The following is a 15259-nucleotide window of genomic DNA, read 5'->3' on the forward strand; positions in this document are numbered from 1 at the left end:
AGGGAGGAGCATGGGCGCTGTGGGGCCCAGGTGCTGCGCAGGGCCTGTAGGTCAGGTGGGACCTGCCCTTTCATGCCAGACACTCATGCTTTGATCGCCAGTCAGGCTTAGGGACCACTCCCATGCACGAATTTCATGAAGCAGGCCTCTAGTAGATATATATATATATAGATAGATAGATAGATCCCAGGCATTTAACCTCTTAAAGCTTTAGTTTTCTCACTTATAAAATATGCTAACATTCATTTCATAGAATTATTTTAAGTTTTTATTTGATAGAGCCGAAAAGTGCTTATCATATGCTGTATAATATTTATGTACATCTGATATATCCAAAAATGTGTTTAATGTTATACAAAAACTATCACAGTAGTTCTGGGGTGATGAAATTATCCCTGTTTGCCCCAAATTTTCACAGTTTTAAAACTGAAAGTCCCACATCACAAGAACTTCCTTAATAGTGGGCAAACCAAGACTGCTGATCCCTTAAGAAGTAGGTTGTGAAGGCAAAACTTAATTTTAGCTCAGACTCTAAAAATAAATAAAAACCCCATCCTAATAAACATAACTTTAAAACCATAATCATGATTACTGTGATATTATAATGAAGATTTCCCAAAGCATTTCCATCCCTGAAAGAACACTATTGCCAAGTGACAGGACTTGTAGGTTAGAGTCAGAGCCTAACCTTTTGCTGCCTTTTTTTGGTTGGCAACCAAAACTAACTCTTTGGAATCAGAATAAAAGGTGCTAATGTAGGCAGATGTATTGAAATTGAGTGTGGATTACAAATGGATACTGAATACAAGTTGAACAACCATAACACCATTCTCTAATATACTGAGGATGTACATTATTAATTTCTTATGAGGGTATACTAGAACTAATTCTAGACTTCCACAATTTTTACACATTGTGTGTGTATGTGTGTGTGTGTGTATATATATATATATATATATATATATATATATATATTGAATGCATATACAATACATACTATGTGTGTATAATAAAATGGTCTCTATGTTTTAAGGGGGTTTTTTTAGCCTCAACAAATTATTTCCATGTTTTGCTATTTATGTATGCTCAATATAGAACTGACAATTGGTACAGAAAAAAAAATTCAATTGAAAAAAATAAATTGACTTTAGAAATAAATTCTCTACTTAACAAATCCCTTTAGGTATATGGTTTTTACCTATATAATCCTTTAGTTCAGAGCAGGAAGAAACCATTTCTATTATAGGTTATTTTTGTTCTATAGACTATACATTACTATACTGTAAACACTCATGATGTATTGTACTGATAACTGAAATGATCAATGGATTATTAGCACTGGGAGTTTAGGATTATAACCCTATTATTCATGGTAATAATAATTGTGAATGTTACCTGAGTGTTTACCATGTGCTAAGGTACTTGATATATTATTTTCATTAATTTATCTCATATAATCCCAAAACAAATCTATAAGGCAGTATTTCATTGCTTATATTTTCAGAAGAGAACAATTAGTCTCAGAAAGATAAAGTCATTTCCTCTGAGTCAGAATCAAACTGTGATTTTTTAAAATCTGTCTTATTCTGATATTAAATAGAATTCCTAAATAGTTAGAAAACTATTAAAATAAATGTTTAGAAAAGAATATTAAATTTATGAACACAGTGTTTACTTTTCTCAGAACAACTACTACAAAAAAAATATATTAAAGATCTCCCGTTAAATGCCTCAGTATTTTCCAAGGAAGTAAATTTCTGAGGGAACCACTTATAGTATCTATTCATCCTGCTGTAGACAATTTCAGGATCTATTTCTAAAGTTATTCATCCTGTTGCTTGCTACAGTATCAAGAGGTTTGCTTTAAATGAATTAAGAAGATGAGACTACCACCAAGAGGACTCTGCTTTTAAGGAATGTCTAGCACTGGCCTCATCTGAGCAGACTCTAAAGGCTGAGAGAAATGCCTTTGCAATAAAATGCACTATTCCTTTCCCAAGGTGTTTCTTTTGATTTGCTGTAAAAAATATCTGGTATCTGAAAGCAGAAAAGAAAGTCTCTTGTTGTTTCAAATCCTTTTTGTATAAATTATCTTGAAACTTCCAGAGTTGTTATTCTACTTCCCTCCCAAATCTTTGAAAGGTCTATGCCTGTGAAAATCAGAATAAAAATTGTTTTAAAGGTTTATAGATTATCTTTGAAGGTAGCATCACCACATTTTTTAGAAACAGGCTCATCTAATTCCAGCTGACCTTGTGGTGTGTGGATCGACTTAAATCAAGGATTGGCAAACATTATAAATGAATCCCGCTCAAGGCACGGGGCCTGTACTAGTGACATCTGCTTCACCTTGTGCTGCCAGAGAGCAGTCAGATCTCAAAACATCTTACTCAGAGAATTGATCTCTTCATAGTTGTCAGATTTGAGAGCAAGAAAAAAAGAAGAAAATGGGGAAGATTTTTTAAAAGAAAAGTTGGTATTTTTTTTCTGGGGGCCAGGGAGCTTTCCTCCCTATAAGAGTGTCTGAACTATTTTATTTCCTCCTCAGGAGGACAGCAACACCCAAAATCAAAAACTAAAAATGTTCAATTTGAAGGGCCATACATCCTGTAACCAGGATATACTTCTCACTGAATTTTAATCAGCAGGGGATATACATTATTTGAGGCTGTTTCTATATTCTAATAGTAGGTCTAGAAATATCAACTATTATTAGTTGTGAATCTTGTGTTCCCTTACTGGATGCAAATAAACTCTATTGTTATGAACAGACCTAGAGTTCCATCAGTGAAAATTCCAGTAAAAATTGTGCTCCAGGAGTTGCTCCTAATCATTTTGCTCTTAACAATTATATTAACCAAAAAAATAATCAACTTGTCAAATCAGCCTCCCATAGATGAGAGAACTTGTCCATTATCAAGATTTACTAATAATTTAAAACATATATAAGCACTCAAGAGGCCTGAGTGATGTAAGGAGAAATCTGGGACATCCTGTGTGGTTCCTCATCCTTACTTGTGGCTTAGAAATGCACTCCCCGGCCCAGAACAATAGAAAAGTCTCTGGGAGGTACCTCAGTTTCCCTGAAACAGCAGAAAGCATGTAAGTCATGAAATGTTATCATGTTATACCCCAGAGAACTGTATGAGTTGAGAGCCATGTTCCTAAATCCGTAGACTGCTAGTTTGTTTTACCACAAGCAATCCTAAACCTGGGACATTCTGCTCAAAGCATTGCATAGATAAGGATATCTCTCTTGCAAATTTCGTTAGTGAATTTGCCCAGAAGCTCAGCTATCATTTTCACAATAAGTATAGACCTAGCCACCTGCCTTATTTTCTTTTCCCCTGGAAACACATCCTCACCCAAAACTCTACCCAGAAATTGGAGAATAAATGAATCATAGGGCATCTTTTAATTTCTTTCTCTAGCAATTGACCTTGGGAAAACTCAATCAAGACAGTAAGGATTCATTGGCCCAGAAGCTAAGTGTACCTTCTATGCCACAGGCTCAATGGCCACAAAAAGAAAATGCTCCTTCCATTTGTGGAATCCCTTCTCACTCTTGAACTTTTGAATAAAGAAGACAATTGACTGTTCATATTCTGGCTTATGATCTTCTACTGAATATATTCTACTAACCTATTAGGGAGAGCTAATTCATATTAATTATGAGCAGCTATATAAGAATTCCTAGAATACAATCTCATTGGCTATAGTTAACTCATTTTGTAAGATGAGGCAGGTGGCATAAGTCAGGATGGAAGGCTTCCTAATTTATTTGTTAAACATATGAGCATTTACTAATAGCTCACTTCCCATTTAAGTTTAAAATATGTTCTAATTCTAGAAAATGGCAGCTTTAGGTTGAGATCAAACCAGTCACCATGCTTGAAAATAGCCAGTTTAAAATCCAAGACTTTGCCCCAGATGCTTTAAAACAATCTTTGTATTAGTATATAATTAATGCCAAAATGAAGCTGCATTTAGAGAGTGTATAATGAACATCATTAAGACAAGTCATATTGCCATATTTCTATGACGCGCCTTTCCTTAAAAATCTCACAAGCATTCAAAAACCAAGAAAAATGACCAAAATGCAATTCCATTGAATCTCAAACCTTTGAACAAACACAAAAAGGAATTTAAAATGACACTTAACTTCTGAATTTGTTGGCTTTTAAAAAGTTATAACTTTGAGCATTTTTTCCTATATCTCTTGACTATCTGTATGCCATTAATCATCAGAGAGATGCAAATTAAAATTAAAATGAGACATCACCTCACCTTTCAGAATGGCTACCATCAACAAATCAACAAATGACAAGTGCTGACGAGGATATAGAGAAAAGGGAATCCTAGTACACTGCTAGTGGGAATGCAGACTGGTGCAACCACCATGGAAAACAATATGAGTTTCCTCAAACAAGTAAATATGGAACTGCCATTTGACCTAGTGACCCCACTTCTAGAAATATATCCTAAGAAACCTGAAACACCAATCAGAAAAAATGTATGCACCTCTTTGTAACACAAATTACAATAGCTAAGATCTGAAAACAGCACAAGTACCCATCAGTGGATGAGTGGGTAAAAAAGCTGTGGTACATTTACATGTGCAATACTCTGCAATAGTAAAAAGGAAGGATATCTTACACTTTGAGACAGCATGGAGGGCCCTGAAAAGTATTATGTTAAGCAAAATAAGCCAATCAGAGAAAGACAAGTATCACATGATCTCACTCATATGTGGAATCTAAATCTATATATATAAAGCCTAAGCAACTATTATGACTGAACAACCTGAAAGACCGGAATGACTGATTGACCAGTTGCTATGATGAGCACTGACCACTAGCGGGCAGATGCTCAATTCAGGAGCTGCCCCCTGGTGGTCAGTGCACTCCCACAGTCAACCTCCCATGGTCCCTAACCCCAGCCACCTAACCTCGCGTGTGAGGTCCCTCCCCTGGCCATTCCCTCCCCCTGGCTAAGGCTCCTGGGACGAGAGAATCTGGGTCTGGGAATCCTGTAGGAGGAGAGGGACCCTGATGCTGATGGAGACAGAGTAGCATCTCAGAGGGGGCAAAGGGGGCAAGTCAGCAGCCTAACTGCAAAGATGTAAAGTAAGTACCATTGCCATCTTTCCTCTACCACCACACCATGCCATGCTGCTTGCCCTTCTGCCCCTGTCGCCCACTTCTAGCTCTGCCCATGCCTTTCCGGGCTCCCAACCACTGACTGGCTAGTGCTCCTAAAGCAATGTGCCACCATTGGCCAAAGTTAGCTACCTCTCATGCTTGGGGGCAGAGTCCTGAGAAAATGTGTGGCTGAGGTAGGAGAGATGACCTGTCTGTCTGTCAGCAACTCCGCAGGGAGAGTGAGGTGGTCCAAGTGCAGGCAGTGAACTAGAGCTGTATTTCCATCTCAGAACATAGCTGGTGTTCAGGCTGTTTTGGGGTGCTCTGCCTATGGTCTTTGTTTGCCACTACCTTAGCACATCTACACAACTAGGTCAGGGCCTGCTGGCTAACCTTCCGCGGTCCATTCCTCTTGTATGAATTCATGCACCAGGCCTCTAGTAGCAACATAAAATGATGAACAAAATAAATCCAGAGACATAGAAGCATAAAACACACTGTTGAATCTCAGAGAGAAGGCGGGAGTGGGTGGGTGGGTGGTAAGAGATTAACCAAAGAACTTGTACGCATATATGCATAACCTATGGACACCAACAATAGTGTGGTGAGAGCTGGGGCAGGAGAAGAGGTGTGCGCTACACTGGGTTCCTGGGGGGGAAGAAGACACACCTATAATACTTCCAAAACTAAAGATAATTTTTTAAAAAATGTTATATCTTTACTTCAATAAAAATTATATATTGAGCCGAGACTGGTTTGGCTCAATGGATAGAGCGTCGGCTTGGGGACTGAAGGGTCTCAGGTTCGATTCCGGTCAAGGGCATGTACTTTGGTTGCTGGCATATCCCCAGTAGGGGTTGTGCAAGAGGCAGTTGATTGATGACTCTCTCTCATTGATGTTTCTAACTCTCTATATCTCTCCCTTCCTCTCTGCACAAAATCAATAAAATATATATTTTTTAAAAATTATATATTGAATTCTTCTCTTCTTACGCTTTAATTTCTTAAGGGTTGTTATTGGCTTCCCTCTCCTCTCCCTTTTACTCACATCAGCGCCTTCTCTCATAGCCTATTAGGTTTAGGAAAGATAATATATTATCTTTTTTTCGGATGTACAGGTCATTTTGTTTATGGGGTTACTGCAAATGTGAGGCAAAGCTGGTATTAGTAAATTTTTACTATCTATTGTAGTCGAATGTATTAGTATTCAAAAGATTATTTGGCTTTAAAAATTGCTTACTAAGGGGAAAAAAACAGATTTTTTTTTAACAAATAATTTGATCTAAAATACATTTTAAAAAACAGACACTGACCCGGAACGTAAGTAGAGAAACTATTCAAATCCAATTCTAATTACTTGACTGTACGTTTTTCCTAAGCACATTAAGACTGATAAGTTTTAGGCTATTTTTCCCCTCTTTTAACTCAGGAAAGACCTAATATTAAGCTTTCTTATATTTGCATTATTTTGTAAGTAAAACTATGTGCCTAGATATTTTATGATATAGTGTGGCTAGGAAAAATATAGCAGAAACTATATATTTTCAAGAAAACACTAATTTTTCTGTCAATTTATATCATTATATGAAACAAAAAGAAATTAAAGAATGGTATATGAATTTTAATGATATTTCCAACAACATTCTTATTTTTTAATTTAAATTCTTAATTGTTGAAAGTATTACATATTCTCCTACCCCCTCCCCCTTGACCTCTCCTGGGATGCTCCTTCCCCCCAACACATGCCTTCACCCTCCTACTATCTGTGACAAAGGAGGCAAGAGCATACAATGGAGCCAAGACAGTCTTTTTAAATGGTGTTGGGGAAATTGGACAGATACGTGCAAAAAAATGAAAGTAGATCACCAACTTACACCATACACAAAAACAAACTCAAAATGGATAAAGAACTTAAACATAAGATGGGAAACCATATGCCCTAAATGGTTTTGCTTAGAGGTTAGAGCATCAGCCTGGGGACTGAAGGGTCCCCAGTTTGATTCCATCAAGGGCACATGACCAGGTTGCAGGTTTGATCCCCAGTAGGGGGTGTGCAGGAGGCAGTCAATCAATGAGTCCCTCTCATTATTGATGTTTCTATCTCTTTTCCTCTCCCTTTTTCTCTGAAATAAATAAAAAATATATATATTTTAAAAAGATGGGAAACCATAAAAATCTTATAATAATCAATAGGCAGCAAAATATCAGACATATGTCGTAGCAATATATTTATAGTTACAGCTCCTAGGACAATGGAAACTACAGAGAAAATAAACAAATGGGACTACATCAAAATAAAAAGCTTCTGCACAGCAAAAGAAACCAGCAACACAACATTTGTTACTTACTTTAAAATATCGTTTAGGAAAAGAAGTAGAAAAATTCATGTGAAATTGTTTTTAGTTTAAATTTTTTTTTTTAATCCTCACCTGAGGATATTATTATTTCCATTGATCTTTAGAGAAAGAGTGGTCAGAAGAGAGGAAGGAGGGAGGGAGGGAGGGAGGGAGGGAGGGAGAGAGAGAGAGAGAGAGAGAGAGAGAGAGAGAGAGAGAGAGAGAGAGAGAGAGAAACATGAAACATCAATGTCAGAAAGACACACTACTGATTACTTCCTGCACATGCCTGGACCTGACTGACCAAGGATCAACTTGCAACCAAGGCGTGTCCTTGACCGGGAATCAAACTGTGACTCTGTGGTCCAATGGCCAACACTCTAACCACTGAGCAAATCAGCCAGGGCTTAGCTTAAATTCTTATTCAATAATTGATTCACAAGATTAAACTTAACTAATTTATTGCTGAGATAGTATGGAAAACTGATCAAGCAACTCAGATTTTAGGAATGCTGAATTGTCATCCTATTTTTATTTCTGCTCAAGTAGCTCCATTTCTACTTGAAGTCCTATTAGGAACATTCAGTTCTGAAGTGTTTCTTTGGATATAGGATTCATCTACCCACTTTTAGAAAAAGTCTAAAAAAGAAAACCCCAATATTTTTTTTTATCAACAGGCAGAAGGTGAATTTTAGAATAATAGTGATGATGATAGTTATAGGCAGAACAAATGATTGCAATGATATCGAGATGCAAAGATTTTCACTCTTCTAGTATGACTGGAAATTGATAGATGAAATTGACAGTTATCTCAAACAAAAGTTTATGAGGAACATTTAAAATTATAAATCCTCTGGGTATCACTTAAAATTCTGATTCATTAAATCCAGAGTAAGATATCTATAATTTTTCCTCAGATAATCCTACTGATGCAGCAGGTTCCTGAGCTACTACCACTTATATGTGCCAAGGTTTTTAACATAGTAAGTACCTCAGGATAACCATTAAGAGGGAATGCTCCTGACTCTCCCCTATTTAATTCTATGAGGAGTAATTTCCTAAAATAATCCTGCTCATTTTATTTCCATAAGAAGTAAGACTAATCTCCTAGTCAACTGGCATATAGCAATTAGTCCATGGTTCTCTAGTGCATAAAGTTAATCTAACAGAGGCTCAGAACATGGAAAAATTTGGGCTTTCCCCTTCATTTTTTCACCATAAGACCTACTGTCACACAGCCACCTGGCTAACTTTCCCTTCTACAGACAGACACTTGATCCTTAAAAGAATGGGTTTCCACTGGAGAAGTGTTGGCAAACCAATTCTGATACTATGTTGCACTCTCTAAATTTGCTTTGTGTAATGAAATAATAGCTTGTTTTTGACATCAAAAGCATGTCTTATTTTTCAATGGGATCAAAACTCAGGTAAAAAAGAGGAACTATTTATCTATTAGAGGCCTGGTGCGTGAAATTTGCACATGGGGGGTGGGGTGGGGAGGGTCCCCTCAGCCCAGCTTGCACCCTCTCCAATCTGGGACCCCTTGGGGGATGTCCAACTGCTGGCAGTCGGACATCCTTCTCACAATCCTAGACTGCTGGCTTCTAACTGTTCACCTGCCTAGCTGTCTGGCTGCCACTAACTGCCCTTCCTTTGCCAGCCTGATCACATCTAATGGCCTCTGCCTTCCAGCCTGATCACCCCTCATTGCCCCCTCTGCTGGCTTGGTCATCCCTAACTACCTCTGCCTGCCAGCCTAATCACCCCCAACTGACCCCCACCAGCCAGGTTGCCCCCAACTGCACCACTTGCCAGCCTGGTATCCCCATGCAGTCTGCTGTTTGGTCGTTTGGTTGCCCCTTACTAACCCCTCTGCCAGCCTGATCTCTCCATGCAGCCTGCTGCTCAGTCATTTGGTCGCCCCTTACTAATTCCCCTGCTGGCCTGGTCACCCCATGCAGCCTGTACAGTCTTCTGTTCAGTTGTTTCAGTTGCGACAGTCGCTTAGGCTTTTATATAACCCCTCCAAAGATTAAATAACAAATATAAATTATGATTAGAGTTTAAATACAAAAGGAAGCATAGATTAATTGAATATATTAACTTACAAAGTTAAAATCCTAATAGGGCAAGTTTTTACTTTTTTTTTTTTTTTTTTTTTTTTTTTTTTTTGTAAAACTAGTATAATAGAAATATGATTGGATAGCTTAACTGATAGAAATCATGAAATATAAGAAGAATTTTGTGAGTATGAGAACAAGAGTTAGTCAAATATCTACAGTTATAAATACTTGTTCTATTTGATCATGTATAATTCCTCATAATTTTCAAAGCATATCATGAATGGGTTTTAGGAATTTATCCATAAAAGCCTTGATAGTCATTGCATGAGATATACTATAGAAACCTATAACTAACATGTGAAATGTTTCATTCTTCTGTATGAACAATCATCTTCCATATTTGTTATTTTCTGAAATTTAAGGAAAAAAATATTCAAATTGCATTATGAACAGTTAAAGTTATATCTAAGAAGAACTAACTATCTATAATCTAGAACCTGTGTAATAGGTATTTAGTGTTCCATTTTCTACCAACACTATTCTGTTTTTTTTTTCTTTTGCATTCCTTAAGTCATCTTATTTCACATTTTCCTCACATATTCAATCACAAGTCCTATTGACTGTACCTCTGAAATGTCTTTCTCTGCTAATGCAATAGCTTTATCTAGTCTTTAAATTTCTTCCATATCCTGTTCAATATTTGTTCCATTACCAAACTAATTTTTCTAAAATGCAAGTTTCATAATGTCCCTTTCCCATCCTCATTTTTAAAAGTTTAATACTTCTGCATCTTTTTGCACAGTAAAATGTAAATCTTTCAGAATGGATTTCAAAATGCCATTCCACTTAGTTTGCAGTAGTCTGTCACCACTCTGCCACTATTCTGGCTCCATGGACCTAGTGCCCCTATTACATAGAAATACTAACAATTTACTGATATGCATGTGAATGGCCCTCTTTCTGTAGAGAGTGTTCTTTCTTCCTCTACCTGGTAAAACAGTAACATAGTCTTTAAAACTTAGCTAGCTTATCATCATCTTCTTGAAAAGCTTTTCCTGAGTGTCCCTCAAATAGACTAATCATGACCTCCTCTGGGATTCTATTGCACCTCTCATGTTGCCTATGAACTTCCCTTTTAAACTATGAGACCATGGAGCAGGGACAACCTCATTTTTTGTTCTTGCAGTGATTGGGACTCTGACAATAACACTAAATACAATCTTGATTTAGTCATAGTTTTCCTGAATTTTACTTCTTAATATACATAAAAGAGATGAGAAACATTCAGATTACCACATAGATTAAATGAAAGGTGCATGCAAAAATATTGCTATCATAATATGTAGCACACAGTAGCATTCCATAAGTATTAAAGTTGGAATATGTCATATTTTCAGAGTATCATTCATTTACAAATTGCTGGGCATACATTAAAGAAAGCTACTATATAGAGAGTAACCTTGAAATTCCAACAACAAAAATAATGATTAAAGTTACAACACAAAAGTAAGTTCAAAGTATACATTATTTTATCAATGTATATATTCACAACAAAACTGAGCTAGATACAAATAATATGCATAGCAAAAATGCCTTTATAAAAGTACCATCTATATAATAAAGAGTTAATATGCAAATTGTCCATTACGGCATAACAGTAACAATCATTCAACAGGCTGTGCACGCAGCAGAGGGACTTGCATGAGGCTCACTTCTCTGCCCCTGGCGCTGGGCTGGGGAAGTGAGGCAGTGGTGCTGGAGTCCTCTTTTCTCCCGGGTGCATGCACCCAACAAACACCCCTTGACACCGCAACCCGAGCAAGAGCGCTCTGCCCGGGGACGCCACCAACCCCCCTGAGGTGGGGGGAGGGACCGGGGGGCGACACCTGCATGGCAGAAGGCCAGTTCTACGGGCACGGTCGGCAGACACCAACAGGGGGTGAGAGCTTCGGCGGTGACCCCTGGGAGGTGTCATACATGCAAATCGAGAGGGAGTGGACCCAACATGAAGGAAGGGCCCAGGCGTGTCGACAGAGAGTGGACATCATGGTAAGGCACCGGACCTGGATAGGTCACCGGGTAAGCAACGCAAGGATCCCACCGCTACAGACACACAGGGCGGCCCCGCGATGCCCAGGATGCTGGTCAATATTCCCAAGCGCAAAACCTTGAAGTCTCCTCCTGCTGTGCCGCCCCGGCCCTGCCACCGTGGAGACCACAGGTGACCTTCACACCACAGGGAAGCTGCCGCAGCTTTTTCCCGCTGTCCATCCATTCATCTTCCCAGACCAACCCAGACAGGGGCTCATATTCTGGGTGGAACGCCCCCCAAGGACAAGCCAGGCCCTGACCGTGCCTGTGCAAGCACGCCTGTCGCCTGTGAATTTGGGACTGGAGCTGACGGAGAGACACTCGAGGCATGGGAGCAGGCATGCCAGGGGACAGGAGAGGCCTCTGTGTCCTCCCCGTCAGCACGCAATAGGAGTAAAGGCTCTCGCATGCACAAATGCACGCGCGCATGCACATAACACAGTGGTCCCTGTGATGGTTGCCGGTCCTGCCCCGGTGGGACCCTCCCCTGACTCAGAGAGGGGAGGTGCGGGCCATGGTAGGCAAGACACAGCTGTGTCATTGCTCAACCCCTCAAAGCTGGTATGAGAGGGGCCCGAGTCCCCAGAGACAGAGGAAAGAAGTCAATAATACTAAGACAGGATGAAAAGCATAGAATTTTTAATTAGCCTATAAAAAGAGTAGAAGAGTGATGGAGGAGGGGGCAGAATGGGAAAGAAGGAAAGAAGGGATGGAAGAACTTTATAAAGGGAGTGAGTAGAGAGCAGAGTTAAAGAAGGAAAGAGTGTAAGTGAACTGTAGGAGTTATAATGAAAATCAAGTATAGTTGTGTACTGGAGATGGATTTTAAAAGTGGGAGTTAGAAAAGAAAAAAGATAAATGATAGTGAATAATTTGGTAGGTGGATAGATATTAAGAGAGTGGAAGTAAGTAGAGTATAATGTATGGGAAAAGTAGGATGAGAAAGAAAGAAGGAGGGAGGAAAAGTTTTAAAGGGGAGAAAGTCTAATTAAATATATATATATCGCTGCCTCCAATTGCACACATGTGTCATTGTTAATTGTGGATTTGGTTGACACTTCTATTATAGAGAAAGGGCAAATAGCGATATTAAAATATTTCTTCTAATTAATTTCCTTTCAATGTGCATGAATTGTGCACTGGGCCTCTAATTTTAATATAATAGATGATAGGTGATAGTTAAATGAATAAATACTTATATTGGTTAAGAAAGAAATGCACAAATAAGGAAGAAAACAAAGAAGAATAAAGGAGACAGAGGTAGGCTCAATCACTACTCAATGATTGTCCCAATTAAATATTAAGTGAATATTAACATAGATTTTAGGAATTCAAGAATACTTTCTATATTCATGCTGTGAGCTTCTAAAGAAGTTGAGGTAATAAACTTCCCATTTTGGATGTTTTAATGAGGAACACATATCTGCAAGTCACAAAATTATTAACCAATACTCCAGAGACTAGAGTTGGTTCAATGGTTCAAGAAAGGTGTCAGGAGCCCATGATGCTGTTATTGTGCTAATTATCTAAAGTTTACAGCAGAACTGCTATATATCCAGATATCATATCTTAATTATAGGAAGAAAGAAGATAGAAGAGGTAAAGGGTAAATAGGAGCCTGCCAATTAATTCTGTTCTTTTACCTCAAATGTATTTTCATAGAAGCTACACTTACAATGCATTCACTTCACCCAAAACTGGAATATGTCTATCTTATCAACATCAACAAATATCAGAACTGATAGGATTAGTGAGACTTTTTGCTCTACAATGAAATAATTTTCCTGTTTAGATATACTGGAAGCTTGCATGCCTCCTCTTTGCAAAAATCTTCCTTTTTAATTAAGGTACTGCCTTGGGCAAAGGGGCTGGGATAGCCTTTCTTTGGCCAGCAGAACTACAGCATCTCTTACCCCAGTCTGTATGAAATAGAGATAGATCACTTGTTTTAGGGGCTGAGCAATCAGGAATGTAGCTGACCAGGCCTTGAATTTCTTTAAAAATTCTTCTTTAAAAAGTATAGCCAACCCACAGTCCTAATGCTTTTGGTCAAGTAATTTTACATGTAAAATAGTCCCACTAATCATGTAGGCATAGCCTTAAGCTTGGTAATTTTTAAGTATGGGCTTCTGTATACTCCCTCAGTCTTATCAGGCATTCTCCACATAAATCTCATCAGCTAGCAGCAGAGCATATGAGATCCCTAGCCGTGAGAGATGACAGAAAATTAATATTTCCGTTTCATAGGCTATCTAGAGAGTGGAAAAATTTTGATGACTGTGTTATGGTTTTCAGATAAAGCCATTCTTCTTTCCTTCTCTATTTCCAAATGTGTCACTACACCTCTATCTTTTATGTTGGGTTTCTAGGACTTGATAAACAGTCATGGTTACAATAGCTTTTCTTGATTTCATAAGTGTTAAATAATAATCAATGTATTCTTTCAGCATGATTAGTGTTAAAAAAAAAAAAATCAAATGAGAGTAGAGAAACAACAGCAACATACCAAACTAGAAATCACACTAAAATTGTGTGATTTTTTAAGATTAACAAAATTGACAAAATTTTGACTTAAGAAAAGGGAGGGGAGACTCTAACTAAAATTAGAAATTAAATATGATATATTACAAATCACCATCACAGAAATTAAATAAACATATAAAAACCTTCATGAATAATTGGAACAAACTGCATAACATAGATCTGGCCAAGTGGCTCAGTTGGTTGAAACACCATCCCATCCACCAAAAGGCTGTGAGCTCGATCCCCAGGAGGCAATTGGTCAATATTTCTCTTATATCAGTGTTGTTGTTGTTGTTGTTGTTATTTCTCTCTTTCTCTCTCTCTCTCTCTCTCTAAAATCAATGAAATCATATCCTTGGGCGAGAACTTAAAAAATTGCACAACATAGAAGAAATGAGTAAATTTCAAGAAACACATAACCTACCATGACTAAATTGTAAAGAAATGGAAAATTTGAACAGACCTATAACTAGTAAAGAGATTGAATCAGTAAACAAAACCTCCCACAAAAGAAAATTCCAGGACCAGAATTCTACCAAACTTTTAAAGAAAGAATTAACGCCAATTTTTATCAAATTCTTCCAGAACTTTTAAGAGGAGGGAACACTTCCAAACTCATTTAATGGAACCCCAATACCAAAGCCAGATAAGAACCACTACTACAAAAAAGAAAAAAGAAAAAAGAAAAAGAAAAAGAAAGATGAAAACTAGAGAACACTATTTCTGATTAATATAGATGCAAAATTCCACAAACTGTTAGAAACCAAACTGAACCTTATATTTAAAGATCATACACTGTGATCACATAAGATGTATCACTGGTGCAAGATAGTTCAACATATAAAAATAAAGCAACAGAATACATCACATGAATAAAATGGAATATAAAAATCATACGATCATTTCAATAAGTACAGAAAAAACAGTGGAAGAAAATAAATACTATGATGAAAGCACAAACTACAAAGAAGTCAACATAATAAAGAATATATCTATATATATATATATATATATATATATATATATATATATGAAATAGGTAACATCATACTTGCCAGTGAAAAGCTGAAATACTTTCCTCAAAGATCAGGAACAAGATAAGGAT

This window comes from Pipistrellus hanaki (assembly GCF_964339955.1).
Source record: "Pipistrellus hanaki genome assembly, chromosome: 1".
Taxonomy (NCBI): domain Eukaryota; kingdom Metazoa; phylum Chordata; class Mammalia; order Chiroptera; family Vespertilionidae; genus Pipistrellus; species Pipistrellus hanaki.